This window comes from Heteronotia binoei, chromosome 2 (genome assembly GCF_032191835.1).
Source record: "Heteronotia binoei isolate CCM8104 ecotype False Entrance Well chromosome 2, APGP_CSIRO_Hbin_v1, whole genome shotgun sequence".
NCBI classification, from domain to species: domain Eukaryota; kingdom Metazoa; phylum Chordata; class Lepidosauria; order Squamata; family Gekkonidae; genus Heteronotia; species Heteronotia binoei.
The window spans coordinates 16,868,542-16,879,494 of record NC_083224.1 but is presented as its reverse complement, the minus strand read 5'-3'; the positions used below and the strand labels follow the sequence as shown (position 1 = coordinate 16,879,494).

The 10,953-nt window shown below is 44.8% G+C and overlaps 1 pseudogene; it reads left to right on the top strand.

Moving 5' to 3' along the window:
- Window positions 1-256: 256 nt before the first annotated feature.
- LOC132567220 (zinc finger protein 658B-like) overlaps window positions 257-10,953 on the top strand; it is a 31,245-nt pseudogene continuing 20,548 nt past the window's right edge.

Genomic DNA, 10,953 nt, shown 5'->3' with positions numbered 1-10,953 from the left:
ATGTAACTCTGTTTTCTTTTCTTCCTGCCTTTCTGATATCTTTCCCTCTGCCTTTACACAGCCAAGTGAATGAGAGTGTCTTTCCGGAGTCAGAGGCAACCCAAGAGAAAAAAGAAGGAGATGGAAGAGAAGGACCCCAAAAGGCTTGGAACTGGAAAATCAAAGAAAGGTCCCCATCCCCTCCAAGCAGGGAGTGGTGCTGAATTATGGGAAAAAGCCATGCCAGAGAACTTGGTTCAAGACCCTGTGACCGCAGATGAACGCAGCCGATGTTTCCGACAGTTCTGTTACCTGGGGGATGATGGACCCCGAGAGGTTTGCAGCCGGCTCCATGGCCTTTGTAAGCACTGGCTGGAGCCAGAGAGGCACACCAAGAAGGAGATGATGGACCTGGTGATCCTGGAGCAGTTCCTGGCCATCCTGCCCCAGGAAGTGCAGGGCTGGGTGAGAGGATGCGGGCCAGAGAGCAGTTCCCAGGCAGTGGCCCTGGCCGAAGGTTTCCTCCTGAGTGAGGCAGAGGAGAAGAGGCAGGCACAGCAGGTGAGGGGCTTTCAGTCACTCCACTCAAGCAATGAGCTTCTCCTGCCAGTTATTACTGTGTGGGTCAAGCCACTTCCAATGTGGCAACCCTAGGAACGTCCTCTCTTTTACAGCCTTGCTCAGGTCTTGCAGACTGAGGGCCTTTGTGGCTTCCTTGACTGAGTCAGTCCATCCTGTGTTTGGCCTTCCTCTTTTCCTGCTGCCTTGGGCTTCCCTTAGAATTTTTGTCTTTCTCAGTGACTCCTGTCTTTTCATAATGTCATCAAATACCTCATTTGAGTCATTTTAGCTTCTAGGGGGATCTGAGTCTTGATTTGATCTAGAACCCATTTATTTGTCTTTTTGGTGGTCCATGATATCTGTAGAAGCTCTCTCCTCCAACACCACAAAGAATTCACTTTCTTCCTGTCAGCTTTCTTCTTTGTCCAACTCTCACACCCACACAAAGTAATGGGGAATACTGTGGCACAAATTAACTTGCTCCAGTGATGCATCCTTACACTGAAGAGAATCTTTTCTAGCTCCTTCACGGCTGCCTTTCCCAGTCTCAGTCTCCTGGTTTCTTCTTTGCAGTCCCCCTTTTGGTGGATGGAACCAAGGAACAAAAAATCTTGAACGATCTCAATTTCTTCATCAACCTTAAATTTCTGTAATCCTTCACTAGTCATTATTTTTGCCTTTTGTTCCGCTGTAAGCTTACTGTAGCATTTTCTGCTTTGTTCTTCCTTAGTAAATATTCCAAGTCTTCACTACTTTCTGCCAATAATGTGGTTGTCAAGAGTGCCTCTTGCCATGAATCGGTGGGGGAAACAGTTATGCTTGTATGTCACCTGCAATAACCTTTGAGTCCTCCTTGACTGCTATTGCTATACTCTCACCTACTGACCTGTTTTGTCTGCAGTATATCTGTATCCATTTCCTCCCTGAGAACTAGTCACAGAGGGCCTCCAAGGTCAGCTGCGTTATCTGGCTCACAGAGACTCTCGTGGTTTCGTTTCTGCTTGATTAGGGGGGCTTGGATTGCTTATGAGGGGATTCAATTGTAGATTTTGGCGCTTTAGCTTTGAAACCATGTAACGGATGGACCCAATGTATGGGCAGGAACCGTGGGCTTCAGTTTCAACAAGACCTGCTTGCCTGTAACGTCTTTGCTTATTCAATAAACGCCTTTCTGAGTTGATTCGTGAAGAACGTGCAGGACCTGACAGTTGTGCCATCTCCATATCTCAGACTGTTGATGTTCCTTCTGCCCTTTTTCACTCCACCTTCATCTACACCTAATGCAGCTTTCCTTATGATGTGTTCTGCATGAAGATTGAAGAGACAGGGAGATAAAATACACCCCAGTCTGCCAACTGGAAACCCCTGTTTTTCCATATTCTGTCCTACCAGTGGCCTCCTGCCCAGAGTTCAAGTTTTGCCTCAGAACTATTGGATGTTGTGGCACACCCATTTCTTTTAAAACCAGCCATAGCTCTTCTTGATCCCCACAGTCAAAAACGTTGATTGAAGCTATGAATCACGAGCTGCTTTTATTCTGAAATTCTCTCCTGTGCTCCATTAACCCACATAATTTTGCAGTGTGATCTCAAGTGCCTCTTTCTTTTGTGAATTTACCAGGAATAGAACATCTGGCATTTCTCTTTCAGTAGATGACAGCAGTCCTTGTTGTAAAATGTTGAGCACCAGCTTAGATTTGCATGAGGAATTCCTGTAACGGTCTAGTAGTGTGTACAGTCTTTGGCGTCTCTACTTCTTGAACTGGAATGTCAAGTAAATGTTTCCAGTCTGTGGGCCATTATGTTGTTTTGCATCTTTGTTAGCATTTTCTTGCTAAGATTTTGACAGACTCCTTTTCAGTGGCTTGAAATAGCTCTACTGATACTCCACCTCCTGCTAGTGATTTGTTTTTCCCAATTGTTCTCAGTGCAGGTTTAGTTTCTGAAACCAACCCTAGTTGTTGCCCTTCCCGTTAAAGCAGCCCTGGTGGTGGAGTCAGGGATGAGGAGTCTGGGAGAGGGTCTAGATCCATCTCTTCAGCCTGTTCCGTTCCTTCCCTTGCCCCTCTCCCTTGCTGTTGTTCCAGATGTGGGGGGGATCCGTGAAGGTGGAAGGAAGCTTCTCAGAGGTGGAAGGAGCTCCGTCAGAGGAAGGTCAGATGGCGCAGGCCCAGGAGCGTGCCCAAGATGCCCCGTCAAGTGGTAAGGGGGCCTCCTGCCCAGAGGGGATTGGGGCATATAGTGAAGTTGTTGAGCAGAAGCTTCAGGACTGGAGAAAAGGGAAATACTTCTATGTAGATGAACACGGATCCAAATCCAGCTCTATAGCATGATTCCACTAAGTAGCTCAGAATAAGGATTAATCAATAAAGATTAATCAATAATTGACATACATAATTTCTTTGACATCCAGTAGTAAAATGGAAAGAAACAAGAAATAGAATGAACATCAGCAGTGATGTGAATGGGAACATCACTGATAGAAAGCCTAACCACTGTGAAAGATTTCTGTTAAGAAACTGAAACAGAGAAAGGGTTTTTGTTTGGAGACCTTGGGCTAAGACAATATCTTATGTGAGACTTTTATTTCCTTTATTTGTTGCCTAGTGTCGGATTTGGATTTGTGTTTATTGTACATATTGTAATACCGGCAATCCATATTGTTTGTCATTTTCATGCCTCATCCAGCCAAATACCTGAATGTTAAGTCAGACTGTCAGCAGATGCTCTAGAAAACCCTGGCAGCGCCCAGGAGTTTTAGCTGATGTGCTGAAACCACATGGGTTTAGGACTGGATGTGTCATGTCACATAGTTTCTGGTCACCTGCTTTCTTCCTGCCAGTCTGGACTCCAGGAAGAAGGCCCAGGAGGCGGGAGGATGTCATGCCTGGGCTTTTGGTCTGATCTAGCAGGGATACTGAAGCCACTGGAGCTCCAGCGCTTGCAGGGCACATTTCAAGCCTCACAAAAGTCTAAAATCATGTACTAGCAGCGGTCATAACCGCCTGAGGTTCATAGCTACCTGAGACTTGTCTTTCACCTCTCCCACAACTGACTGAATTTGATTACAGAGTTTTCTAAAGAAGACAAGTACTGTTTTCACATACAGCTTACCTCGCAGTCACAATCCTGTTCCCTCCGCAGCATCTGTCGGATTTCCCACCATCTGCGTCGGAGTTACAGGAAGTGCTGCGGCTTTTGCTTAGCAAATGTAAACTGGGTTTTAGCAGTTTATGTTTGCTACGCAAAAGCTGCGGCACTTCCTGTAATTTCGGCGCAGATGGTGGGATATCCGACCAGACGCTGCGGAGGGAACAGGATTGTGACTGCGAGGTAAGCTGTGTGCGAAAATGGTCAAGGTTTCACAACCCTGGGAATCGGGATGCGTAAGGAAGATTCAGATAAGCCAGGAAAATAGGAATTTTAGGCTGAAATTTTTCCTTCCCGTTTTGTCTCCCTTGCAGGCAGTGAAGAGACGTTATCGAGCCCTTTTCTTTGCAGAGAAGTGGAAACGCCTCCTCAGCCTCTGCTCCAGGTAGGGGGAGAACGGGGGATAGTCAGGGCCCTAAGTTCTTTCTCAGGGAAGCTTTTGTTCCTGCTGCCTGAGGAAGAGAGGCTCTGAAGAGCCCAGCCGTTACGCACGCTGAGCTCTGCATCCTGCACCCTCACAAACTCCCCCCATCGAGAGTGTCAAGTCCCTGCTCTACCAGGGCCAGGGCTTTTTCAGTCCTGGCCCCGACGTGGTGGAATCAGCTCCCTATGGAGATCTGGGCCCTACCTGGCTTGCTGGCCTTTCGTAGGGAGCTCTTCCGCCAGGTCTTTGGACGAGGCAGGGAGCATCTATTTATCGATCAGTTGGCCTCCCTTCTACTGCACTACTGTACTGTGATGCTGTATTGTGGTACTATTTTGTGCTCTACCACCTCGCTGTCATGTCACCTGGCTGAATTATCTTGCTGCACTTTGATGAATGTTGTAATTGCTTTTATTATGATTTTATTGTGATTTTGTTTCTATTTGCTGTACTCCGCTCTGAGCCCCCAATGGGGGAGTGGGCGGAATATAAACAAACAAATAATAATAATAATAATAATAATAATAATAATAATAATAATAATAATAATAATAATAATAATAATAATGGTCCGTGATGAGAGAATCTGCTTCTTCTTTCAGTCTCCATTTTCCTTTGAGGAGGTGGCCGTGAATTTCTCCGTGGCGGAGTGGGGCCTGTTGGATCTGGACCAAAAAGCCCTCTACAGAGAAGTCATGCGGGAGAACTATGGGAGCGTGGCTTTTCTGGGTAAGGATCTTTCATGGGAACTAAAGGTGCAAACTGCTGCCATTGACTTGATGCAGGAACCAACAGCAATATATGTTTGTGAGGCCAGTGCAGCTAATTGGCCACCACTGGTTTCCTGAAGAAGTTGGGGTGGCCATAAGAGATGTTCAGCAGGGCCAAGTAGAGCGATGCAATCCACCCCCGTGATCCAGGGGCAGCTGAGGCCAGTGTTGTGGCCATCATCAAAGCCAGAGAGGGTGTCATGGCATGAGGCCGATGTGGGGCTGAGAGGCACTGCCCCACTGATCCACTCAGCCTTCCCGTGTCCCAAATGCGTTTTACCAGGGTCTCACCAAGTGAACCCAGGGGTGGCCCCAGAGTTTCTGGTGCCCTAGTCCCCACCCACTGCACCACCCTCCAGAGAGAAGCTTTTAATAAACAACTCTGATGCCAGTAACACTCCTTTCTATTTTCCCTCCCATCTAAATGGCCTTATTCGACCTTTAATCTCCTAACTTACACTCCCCAGGCAGCTATGTCCTGCAAAGCATCCTGGGGCTTTTAGTCAGTGAGTGTTTCATAAAGAGCCAACCTCAATTTTTCCACCACAGGTTTATTTGGGAGAGGCTGGAAACCAGCTCCTCTTTGTTCGCTTCACACCTGGAAGGAAACTCTCAGTGCACTTGAACGATTAGATATCGTGAGAACTTCTTGTATTTCATTGTCAAGAGCAGAGAGTCAAAAGAGCTGCACGGCAAGTCTAATGGGAGCAGCGGGGGAATCATTCTTTGTCATCTTCCCCCTTAAAATACATTTGGGGAGAGGAGGGATGGGCAGAATATCAAAACAGCTCTACGGGAGGGCCTGGCAGGGATAAGGTGTGAACAGCAGCTCAGTTTGGTAGGAAAGAAGGTCTTCTAAAAGAAATGGAGCCCCAGGAGTGAGGAGTGCCTGACTGGTGGCTTGGCTTCTTGCATGGGTGCTGATTGAAACTCTGTCCTTATTCCAGCAGATGTAGAGGAGACTGCTGGGGAATTCCAGGGGCCCTCTTTGGGAACAGTCAAGAATGAAGATGCTGAAGAAAACTCTGGAGATGGACCACAGAGGCAGGAGGAAAGCCATGCAGGTAAGAGGAAGGATAAGCCCATTCCTTGCCAAAGAGGGGTCCTCCCTGAAACCCCAGTCCATGAAGAAAGGTCAGTCAGCAAAAGAAGGAACAGAGGCCTCCATGTGAGCCAGAGAATGCACTGCAGGGAAAAGGGAAACAACAGTGAGGCATTTGCAAAGACCTTCAGTCAGAGAATGAATGTCATTGTGCAGATGCGAATTGCCATAAGAGAGCAAGTGTATAATAACTTGAAGGACAGAAATAGCTTCCCTCAAAAAACAGCCCTTCCTTCTAATCAAAGAACTCACACGGATGGGGGGCCCTAAAAATGGCTAAGAGTCCCAACCAAGCATCTCTGATGCAGGAAGCCTAATGCACTTTTAAAGTATATACTTCAGTTGTACACTTCACTGTAAAACAGGAGGACGACACTGAAATATTTGGAGCATGGGTGAAAGTTCCGGAGCACATCAGATTTTTTTGTGTTGTATAGTTAGTAACAGGAGATCTCTCTCTTTATTCCAGGAGGAGGTGATCAGAGGAATGAGGAGGATGAGGAACTGCATTATGTATCACCAGAGGATGTCAAGAATGAAGATGTGAGAAAAAACATCAGGATACAAAGCAAGTCTCAGAGGCAGAAAGTCAGGCTCTGGGTGAAGAAGAGGAATAAATCCATTCCTTGCCAAGGGAGAGATTTGCAAGAAGTAATTCACAGGTTGGAGGAAACGTACAAGTGCATGGAGTGTGGAATGAATTTTTCAGATCAAACCCAATATCATATACATTTTTCAAAGCACAATATAATGAAGGCATGTAAATGCTTTCGGTGTGGAAAGTACTTCAGATACAAATCACAACTCCTTGTGCACCAAAGAATCCACAGAGCGGAGAAACATTTTGAACACGCAATGTATGGGAAGAAATTCAGTCAAAGCTGCATTCTTCAACAGCATCAGAGAACACACACAGGTGAGAAGCCTTTTGAATGCTCAGAGTGTGGAAGCAGATTTAGTCAAAGCCGCATTCTTCAACAGCATCAGAGAACACACACGGTGGAGAAGCCTTTTGAATGCTCCGAGTGCGGGAAGAGATTCAGTCAGAGTAGTAATCTTCGATGTCATCTAAGAACCCACACGGGGGAGAAGCCTTTTGAATGCTCAGACTGTGGGAGAAAGTTCAGTCAGAGTGGCCATCTTCAAAGTCATCTTAGAACCCACACGGGGGAGAAGCCTTTTGAATGCTCAGACTGTGGGAAAAAATTCAGCCGCAGTGACCATCATCAAAGTCATTTAAGAACCCACACGGGGGAGAAACCTTTTGAATGCTCAGAGTGTGGGAAGAGATTCAGTCATAATAGCGATCTTCACAAACATCAAAGAATCCACACAGGGGAGAAGCCTTTTCAATGCTCGAAGTGTGGGAAGAGATTCAGTCAGAGTAGTAATCTTCGATGTCATCTAAGTTCCCACACGGGGGAAAAGACTTTTGAATGCTCAGACTGTGGGAAGAGGTTCAGTCAGAGTGGCCATCTTCAATGTCATCTAAGAACCCACACGGGGGAGAAGCCATTTGAATGCTCAGAGTGTGGGAAGAGGTTCAGTTATGTTAGCAAACTTCAATGTCATCTAAGAACCCACACGGGGGAGAAGCCTTTTCTATGCTCAGAGTGTGGGAAGAGATTCAGTCGGAATGATGATCTTCAAAATCATCTAAGAACCCACACAGGGGAGAAGCCTTTTGAATGCTTAGAGTGTGGGAAGAATTTCAGTGAAAGAAGCACTCTTCGGAAGCATCAAAGAACTCACACAGGGGAGAAGCCTTTTGAATGCTCAGAATGTGGGAAGAGATTTAGAGACAGGAGAAATCTTCTACAGCATGAAAGAACCCACACAGGGGAGAAGCCTTTTGAATGCTCAGACTGTGGGAAGAGGTTCAGTCACAGTGGCAATCTTCGAAGTCATCTAAGAAGCCACACAGGAGAGAAGCCTTTTGAATGCTCAGAGTGTGGGAGGAGATTCAGCCAAAACCGTGCTCTTCAAAGTCATCTAAGAACCCACACAGGGGAGAAACCTTTTGAATGCTCAAACTGTGGGAAGCGGTTCAGTCACAGTGGCAATCTTCAAAGTCATCTAAGAAGCCACACAGGGGAGAAGCCTTTTGAATGCTCACAGTGTGGGAGGAGATTCAACCAAACTGGTGCTCTTCAAAGTCATCTAAGAACTCACACAGGGGAGAAGCCTTTTGAATGCTCAGACTGTGGGAAGAGGTTCAGTCACAGTGGCAATCTTCAGAGTCATCTAAGAAGCCACACAGGAGAGAAGCCTTTTGAATGCTCAGTGTGTGGGAAGAGATTCATTCAGAGAAGCCATCTTCAGTATCATCAAAGAACCCACACAGGGGAAAAGCCGTTTGAATGCTCAGTGTGTGGGAAGAGATTCACTGAAAATAGTGCTCTTCAAAGGCATATAAGAACCCACACAGGGGAAAAGCCTTTTGATTGCTCAGTGTGTGGGAAGAGATTCAGTCAAAATGGTGTTCTTCAGCGGCATCTAAGAACTCACACAGGGGAGAAGCCTTTTGAATGCTCAGAGTGTGGGAAGAGATTCAGTCAGAGTAGCACTCTTCAAAATCATCAAAAAACCCACACTGGGGAAAAGCCTTTTCAATGCTCAAAGTGGGAAGAGATTCAGTCAGAGTAGCAATCTTCAATATCATCCAAGAATTCACACGGGAGAAGCCTTTTGAATGCTCAGAGCGTTGGAAGAGATTCAGTAGGAGTGGAATTCTTCAAAGTCATCTACAGACCCACACAGGGGAGAAACCTTTTGAATGCTTAGAGTGTGGGAAGAGATTCAGTCAAAATGGTGCTCTTCAACAGCATCGAAGAACCCACACAGGGGAGAAGCCTTTTGAATGCTCACAGTGTGGGAAGAGATTCAGTCACAGTAGCACTCTTCAAAAGCATCAAGGAGTTCACACAGGGCAAAAAGTTTCAGAATAGAAAGAGATTCTGTTAGTCTGGTTATCTTCAACAAGTTCTAAGAACTTGTACAGGGGGGAAACTTTGTCACTTCCTAGCCTAATGTTGTTAAACTACTTTTTTTACAATGATCTGACAGAAGTGTCACCTATATGAACATATGAAACTACCTTATACTGAATCAGACCCTGGGTCCATCAAAGTCCTGGGCCATGTGTGCCCTATAATGTAATACCAGGTACCAAAGATATAAAAGTTAGGAAGAACATAGGCCAATCCAATTAACAATTTTAATTTTTACTTGATATACAAACATACTTAAAGAATGACCAGCCTTGCAGTATTTGCTTTATTTAGCAATCTTCAGTAACTGACATCTCTTTCTCTGAATTACTGCATATAAAGCTGGAGTCAATGTCTCTGCTGTAGCAATCTTGAGTGTGCTGGTTAGGTGTGTATCTGTAAGTTGAGAATGTACTTTTGATTTATGGATATTTATTCTGAAATGGAGCTTTTCACAGACATACGTTGTTCCAAACATACAGAATTTTAGAAGCAAAGTCTTAGGGTTGGGGTAGTTTGGACCCAAAAAACTGATAACATTTACTAATACCAACTTCAATAAGCTTATCCTTCTCCATTCAGCATCACACTGCTCCCCCACCTTCCTGTAATTCATAGCATGTTTGATTGGTACAGAGGGGCAGTGCAAATTTCCCATTTTCCCAACTGTACTGACTCACAATGTATCATCCACCTTTAGATTTAGGACTTCCAACTTCTGTCGCCTTGAGCTCAGTGGGGGTCCACGAAGCTTGTTTCTTGCGACTCCACTGAATCTAGGGGAGATCCTGGAGGGGTTTCCTTTCGGCATGGGGCTTTTGCAGGGAGACAGAGATACAATGACGGCTGTTCCTGTCCTTCTTGTATGCTCCAGTGCTCCATGGCCATGATCACCATTACGGCAGAAAGAGGTGAACACCCGACCACTTGCTTTCTTTTCTGCTAACAAGCCTTTGATGCATTGCTTTCCTACCTCAAACATGACAATTCTACTCTGCAAGTTTGCTTTTCATACCATCGGCTAATGGATCGTTTTACATAACAACAAACAGGTCAGTTCAAAGGAAGGGAGAGAGGTGAATCCCCCCCCACTTTCCCGTAAATCTAGCTTCCAAAAGATAAAAAGAACAACTTTGAATGCCAGCAACAATGTGAATTTGACTGAACATAGGTACCTAAATCGACCCGGATTATGATTGAATAAGTGATAAAGAAACTATTATTTGGTTATAATTTGGTCTGAACAAATGAAATATATTCCAAAGAGATTGGTATTTGTCGTCTGAGTGCAACTGAAATTGCAACAATTAAGATAAACGGCTGGTGGAGATTTGGAAGAATAGACTAACTGGATCTCTGAGTTACTTTTTAACTTTGATTATTAGACAGTTATTCTGTGGAGTAAAATGACATCACAAAGTGAAATGTTTCATTAAAAAGATACAATGGATATCATATTTTCTCTAAAGCAGGACCTTAGTTTATTAATAGAGTTGATAAAAAAGCAAATGGGAGCTTTTATGTTGAAAATTGCAAAAACTTGAATCTACATGGGCAGAGTGACAAAGAGATCTTGGTGATGTCTGTGGAGTTGGAAATGGAAAAAGATCCGTTGGGAAAGAAGAAAACTAAAATGGAACCTTATGACGCAGTTATTTCTCCTCTCTACAAGCTCCATAGCGACGGCATACGTTCTCGTTAACGAGATGTAATGCATTACCATCTGCTATCCTATTTGGTAGATTTAACAGGATTGAGTACTCTAATAGACACTGTCTTTGTAATTCCAAGTGTATTGAAACTATTTCCCATGTATTACTGAACTGTCCTCTTTATGATGATATTCGTTGTATATACCTGAAAGATATCTTAGCAGATATGTTGGGCTGTGCTGATTCAGGCAAAGTCCACAAACTTTTAAATGATACTTGCTCTGAAGTAACTTTAATGGTGGCTAGATTTCTTCAACAGGCCATGG